The sequence below is a fragment of the Triticum dicoccoides genome, chromosome 5B (assembly GCF_002162155.2).
Source record: "Triticum dicoccoides isolate Atlit2015 ecotype Zavitan chromosome 5B, WEW_v2.0, whole genome shotgun sequence".
Lineage (NCBI taxonomy): Eukaryota > Viridiplantae > Streptophyta > Magnoliopsida > Poales > Poaceae > Triticum > Triticum dicoccoides.
The window spans coordinates 495,845,492-495,852,383 of NC_041389.1; the positions used below are offsets into that span (position 1 = coordinate 495,845,492).

The 6,892-nt window shown below is 46.4% G+C and overlaps 2 non-coding genes across 2 annotated transcripts; one reads left to right on the forward strand and one right to left on the reverse strand.

The window, feature by feature from the left end:
* Positions 1–1,880: 1,880 nt before the first annotated feature.
* TRNAT-UGU lies at positions 1,881–1,952 on the reverse strand. Its single transcript has one exon. It is a non-coding gene; the product is annotated as a tRNA-Thr (tRNA).
* Positions 1,953–3,632: 1,680 nt separating this feature from the next.
* On the forward strand, positions 3,633–3,704 carry TRNAT-UGU. The gene has a single exon. It is a non-coding gene; the product is annotated as a tRNA-Thr (tRNA).
* The last annotated feature ends 3,188 nt before the right edge of the window (positions 3,705–6,892 follow it).

Here is a 6,892-nt window from a genome sequence, read left to right on the forward strand (position 1 = left end):
TACTAAAAATATCATGAATTAAAATGAAAAAAAAAATGAAGAAGGATAAGAACAACGAAAAGGGAAATAGGGGAAAAAATTAAAACAGAAAAAAAGAACAAATAAATACAAAATTCTCCCTGAAAATTAGAGAAAAAAAGATAGTCAAACCGTTTAAGACAAAAAAAAGCAAAATAAAACAGTTTGTCAACGTCTTGAAAAAACACTAAACGCTCAATTCAAATGAATAGACCACGGTAGTTGCGTCCCCACTACTACCTCTAAGCACACAAACTGTTTACAACAAAAAGAAAAAAAAACTGATACGCAGCTGAATAGAATACGGAGGCCCAAACAGCCCATACAAAACAAGCAGCGAGAGGTTCGCTTCTACTACAACGCAGCATTCCCTCAACAACAAAAAATACTACAACGCAACAACGTACGAGGGCATAAAAACAACGCACGAATCTTAATGTGTTGGATATCTGAGGGCCAGAAAATTAGATGTGAGATAACTATTTCACATCTAAATGTGAAATCGCAAACCTGTCCAAACATTTATGAGATTGCAAAATGCAGATATACGGAGTAGTGCAGAAATTCAACTTCCAAAAAGCAAAAGCATGCAAGAGAATCTACCTACGTCGTACTACTATTTCACTTTCACTACGCGCTCCACGATTGTGACGAGATCACCAGGTCTCCTCTATTCACCAGCAAACTACGTACTCGTCGCCGGCCAGCCTAGGGTGCGTGAACACTCTCGCCGTGGCCGCCGGCAGCCAGCTTCAAGAGAAGCTTCATCTGGTCGTAAGCCACCAGCCCGATGGCCGCCGCCGGCACCGCCTTGACGTACGCGATCCCCAGCCCGGCGTACAGCCGCCGCACGCCCTCCTCCCGCGCGGTGGCACGGACGCCCTGCAGCACGCCACCGGTTGCCAGTCCGAGCTGCATCCGTCGCCGCACCACGCCCAGCGGGTACGTCGCCGTGCTGGCCAGCTGCGCCGCTGCCACCCCGCACGCCAGCTGCGCGTCCGCGCGCCCGTCGTACCCCTCGGGGAGCCGCAGCTTGAGCCACTCGTACGCGCCGAACTTGATCCCCGCCCTGGGCAGCGCGCGCGCCAGCGCTGGGCACGCGCCGCGGTACAGCCCGCGCACGCCGCCACCCTCCGCGTACGCCGCCCGGAGGACGCCGTGCACGCTCGTGCGGGCGGCGTCGCCCGAGGCGAGACGCGCGCGGGCGAGGTCGAGCGGGTATGTCGCGAGCAGCGCGGTGCCGCCGGCGGCCGAGCCGGCGAGGAGGTCCACGACCGACGACGACGGGGCGGCCGAGCCGGCGAGGAGCCAGCCCCTGTACCGCTCGTACGCGGCGAAGTGGAGCGCCTTGGACGGGAACACGCGCAGCGCGTTGGTGCCGTTGCCGCGGTAGAGCCCCGCGACTCCTTCCCGGCGGTAGATCCCGACGAGCGTCCGGACGGCGCCGACGCCCCCGGGTTCGCCGCCCATTCGGCGGAGGAGCTTCACGCGGCCGAGCGAGGCCACAGACGTCTTGGCCAGCACGCCCGCGACGCCGCCGGCCAGCATCTCCCTGGCGTAGGCTGGCGTCGAGGCGAGCGCGGTGTCGAACATTACTCCGCTCCTCTCGGCCATGCGGCTGGTTCTGGTGCCCGCACGCGTCGGCGTCGGCGTCGGGTCGGCCATCGCTCCTGGACGAGGAACGTACGTTGACGTTCGGTTTGCGCCACCGGTTGGTTCTGTGGTGCGGTACGTGTAGATTGTTTGGTCCCGGCGACTCGTCGGAGAGTTCATCACGACCTTTTGAGAAAGAGTTTGATTACGGTACGAAATTTGGGTTGCAAAAAAATAAAGGAAGTATAAGAATTGAGAGGAAGAGAAAGTGCCCTCACGCAGGATCGAACTACGGACCTTCAGTTTACAAGACTGACGCTCTACCACTGAGCTACAAGGGCTGTTTTTGTTTTGTAATTGTTACGTTCTTTCTCATATTAAATAATGATCAATTCAGTAGAAATTGATGTTGATAACCGATAAATCGCGTGTGGACATGCAGACACGCGAGGTCGTTATCATCACCACTCATTTCCACGTGATTCGTGCTACTCCAATACATTGATGTCGTAGAACGTTTTCTAGCCAACATACACTAATTGGTATAGTTCTCGTATTGCCTCTGCGCCCCAATAAATGGCTGATATGGCAGGCTCACGCATTGAAACAATGGGCGCATTGACTAAAATTGATTACACGGCAGTGCGACGTAGCTCCCTGGCACGAGAGAGCTATTTGCACCAAGCTGCCAACTAAACTAATAATAGGTCATGACGCATTGGCTTAACTAAGCAAATGTGTTCATAATCAGGTGGTGGACATTGCAAGCTACTGCTTTGTACTAGGATCTCAACCAGCCTAGGAAAGGTCTCTCCAGAGTAGTGAATATTAATGAACATCTAACCTTTCGCCGTAGCTGGAGCTTGATGCCATGGCCAGCCTTTTCTCGCAACACCAGGTTGAAGACGTGGGTATAGTGATTTTTTTCTTCTGTGGGTATAGTGTATTAGGTGCAAACTGCTAAGTGTTAAGTACTACATTGGAAGCCTGCACACTGGCAATAATCACACCGGCTCTCTCCATCCAGCATTGTTTAATTTGGAGTATTTTAGTTTCATCACATGTTTCAGACTACTGATTTACAACTAAAATCCTTATATGTACGAATTTCTTACCCAAAAATAATCAGTTGAACATCATTCTTCATGCTAGTTAACTCGAATCATGAAAAAAGTCAGTGCGCCACTAAATAAAAAAATCAGGCAAAAATTTATTGGAAAGTAAAAATATGTGTACACGACCTATAGAGAATATTGATACCTCACCGATATGAGTGAATGAGTTTTTATTTCACTGCTTTGGTTGATTGCAAATCTGCTCTATCTACTACACTAGTATTGTATTAGTCGACACATTAAGGCTAATCGTATGAAAGGTCTATTTAATCAATGCGCCAGTTATTAGCTATGTATCAACAGTTAAGGCTAATTACAGTATACCATTCTGTTTGTCTTGGAACCATCATTATGAATAAAGCTTGTTGTGTCAGCATTTCATTTATTCATCTGCCTATTGATGAGTGACATATAAATGGAGGTCTGTCCACCTAATCACAATTTATAAGTGCCATAAAATGGGTGGTGTGCACGCATTGATACATGTCTGCAACGCAATGAACACACTTCACGCATTTGTTAGCTATGATGAGCCAGGGACCATGAGACTTAGTATTCACATTTGTATTCACTGTCGTATAGCCCATGTCTGTCATGTATTGAAAATAAAGCTATATTAAATACAGATCTCAAAGCACAAACATACGGATTGGATATGCTCCTCGCGTGGAACCATGTCCCAAAAATCCGCGTCCGTTGATATCTTACTAATTTATAAAATGTATACCAAGATAATCAAAACAGCCCTTATAGCTCAGTGGTAGAACGTCAGTCTTGTAAAATGAAGGTCCGTAGTACGTAGTAATTGTTACGTCTTATGTCACATTAAATAATGATCAATTCAGTAGAAAATGACGTTGATATCTTGCTAATGTATAAAACGTATACCAAAGGTAAACAAAAACAGCCCTTATAGCTCAGTGGTAGAGCGTCAGTCTTGTAAACTGAAGGTCCGTAGTTCGATCCTGCGTGAGGGCAGTAATTTTTTTTCCCTTGTTACTACTACTACCTAAATACTCCCTCTGTTCGAACTAAAGGACAACACTTCTGAAACTTATTATGAATAGCTGAACAAGAGAAGTCCTTCCATATGTTTGTCACCTTTCCGCACTTTAATCAAACATAAACTTGACTAAATGTATAAACCTCGGTTACAGATCTTTGGGACTTGCACAATTATCGTGATTGTTTTTTCCACAATCTATTGGTTGTTTAAACCATCTACACTATCTTGGTTTTCGGACATGGGGTACCAAGTTAACTTTGCCTTCTGCAAGTGCTTGATTTGGGTATTCATGAGAATATATGTTTCTCCTTTAGCGAATACTCCCTCTGTTTTTAAATATTTGTCTTTTTAAAGATTTCGAATGAACTACCACATACGAATGTATATAGACATATTTTAGAGTGTACATTCACTCATTTTGCTCAGTATGTAGTCACTTGTGTTGAAATATCTAGAAAGACAAATATTTAGGAACGGAGGGAGTACATGATTAAGCTCATCTAACATGCGTGGCTCAAGATTCGAGTTTCTCCCTTGTTTCCATCCAATATGGAGCACCTCAGATCAACTCTACTCATAGCCAAAACAAATTCCAAAATGCCACCCCAAAACTGAACTCCCCAAAAATCATGGTTACGGGGAGTCGGGGAGGGTGGTTTCTAATTGATGCCCAAAACATTAACCCCAAAAGCACATCTTGAAAAGCTATTCCCCTATTTTGTCCATACACTTCATAATTAAACTTGACTTCCAACTTCATAAGTTAAGGTACATAATTTAACAGAGCTCAAATAAAAGTTAAGACTAAGATAAACATAACTAAAACCTAATTGAACATCACAAAAGTCAAGCCTTCATAGTTCATACCATGGCACACAACTATATGCAAAAACTTAAAACTGTTTCACCTACTAGGCCTCGTCGTCAGATGAAATATCGATGAAATCTTCAGCGGACACTAGTATCTCATGTGTTGCCTCGTCGACAACAATGTCCTCTTGCAGCTCCTCCCAAGCATGCCTGGTCGTGGGCTATGTGGTGCCTCGTACGCGGCTCGGTGCTTGCAGTAGGTGAGCTCTTTTACGAGACCTTTATTGCGTGGCGCTCGCTGGTAGCGTGTTGCTCATGGGCCACACGCTCTCGGTGATAATAGGCATGGGAGGCCTCGATTGCACAGTGCTTCTCGATGTCACGTTGCTTGCGGAGGACGAGCTATGCACAATAGTCTTTGGCAGAGGTGAATATGGCAATGCTCTCCTCCTCTAGCTTATGCTTGAGTTGCTCATATTAGGTGAGAGGGGGTCGAACTCAGGTCCTCGTTGTTGAGCTCGATGATGGGAGAATCACGACAGAGATCGACAACGCCTGCGCACACAACATTGGTACAGTGGAGATGTGGCACACCATCGGCAGCAGGCTCATTAAGTAGGGATGGTTTTAATACGAGGGTAATTGTGGATAGATGCAGAGGAGGCAGAAAAATCGACGGCGGTGGAATCGCAGATGATTGTTGGGAGCCAGGAAAGTTCATATAGATACCCTTATTGGATTTTGGTGTTTAATGATAAACCAAGTGAGGGGGCTAACATTCTTAAGTTTATTTCAAGAAAATAGTCATCATGTTTTGAGTGAATATCAATTGTGACTGACCACTACCTCCAACTTTTCAAGATGTTGTTTAAAGTCAAAGTCCTCAAAAGAATCCACTTTAGCTACTCTACTCCTATGTTTTCCGTAAGCTATGTGTTCCTATCTTCTTACAACATTTGTATCATTTGTGAGGGAGAAGTACTTTGAGGAGTTCTACCAAGTGACTTTGCTTTGCTTGTTACTTTTGGGTTCTTGAGAAGTACTTTGTTTAAGTATCTTTTGAGGACTTGTACCAAATGACTTTGCTTCTTATTTTGTTACTTTTGGAGGGTGTGCGTCTCCTAGATGATAGGGGTCAATTGATAGCCTTCAACCATCATATTGTTAAGGAATCAAGAGAGGTCCGGAGATTACCTTCTCCGTCCAAAGATCTACCCAGAGTGAGGCTTATTTAAGCCATGGTGGAACATGTTGGTTCTGCTTGGTGGGGTAGAGATGCCTTTTGGGCATCAATTAGACCGGGTTAAAGGAAAAAGACACTTTTTTGGGTTGGACGCGTTTGGCTATTGATTAGATTTGCTCTCACCATGACGGTTGGCAATTTGATGACACGAGGAGTTTGAATGTCTTTTGATGAATCCCTTTTCTCCTTTGAGTTTTCAAGGTGTCACGTTTACCCTTGACTCATGGTTCAAGTGTGATAACCCCAGAGGGGAGCGGAGCAAAGCCATTGGCATTCATGTGAGTGATGAATCCATTTGCTTCCTTTTGTAACAACGGACATTGGATTCAATTTTCTTCTATGGTTTGTATTAATAATAACCGTAGAACCTATTTTCATAGGGCTTTCTTTTTTCTCAGACCTTTGAGATTTTATTGGGCCTCCAGGGCGGTTTGTCTGGAGGGGACATGCGTATTTCGGACGACATGGTGGTGTGTGATTTATGTGTGCCCTTGCGATTTTTTGGAGATGCGGTTATTATCACCCTCTCCGCATGTCCAGTTCCCTCTAGAAGACTCTTTACACCTCTTGCACCCCGCCACCCACCGCCGTATATATGCATATAAAAATGCTTGCCTCCTTTCCACCGAGGGTCCTCAGCTCGTCTCTGGAGCACACCCCTACGTCACTTTGTGCTTCTTTCCAAATCCCGGTGATGGTGTCTTTGCCACCGTCGTGGGTTGCATCGGTGCCATCGACCTCGAGCCCGCCCAACCCATCGGCGGCTCAACCTCATGCCCACCCAGGCTGCCGGCGCCCCGTGGTCTCCGGCCCTTCCAATATCATATGTTCGTCAGCCACTGTTCACCACCAGCACACCTCTCTCTCCCGTCCTCCCCCACACTTCAGGCCTCCCAGTTGTCCCTTCCTTCCCCACAAACACTCCGCGGAAGCCGCTCTTGGACCGGCTCCTCGTAAGTGCAACAATGAAACACCGGTGCCGCCTGTTTTCTATGGGTAATGCATGACCATGAGCACTGGATTCACTCTATGTTTCTTGAGCTGTGAGTCAAATTTGGATGTGGATTTCTTGAGACATGGTACATTGTATGTTGTGTCAATCTTGTC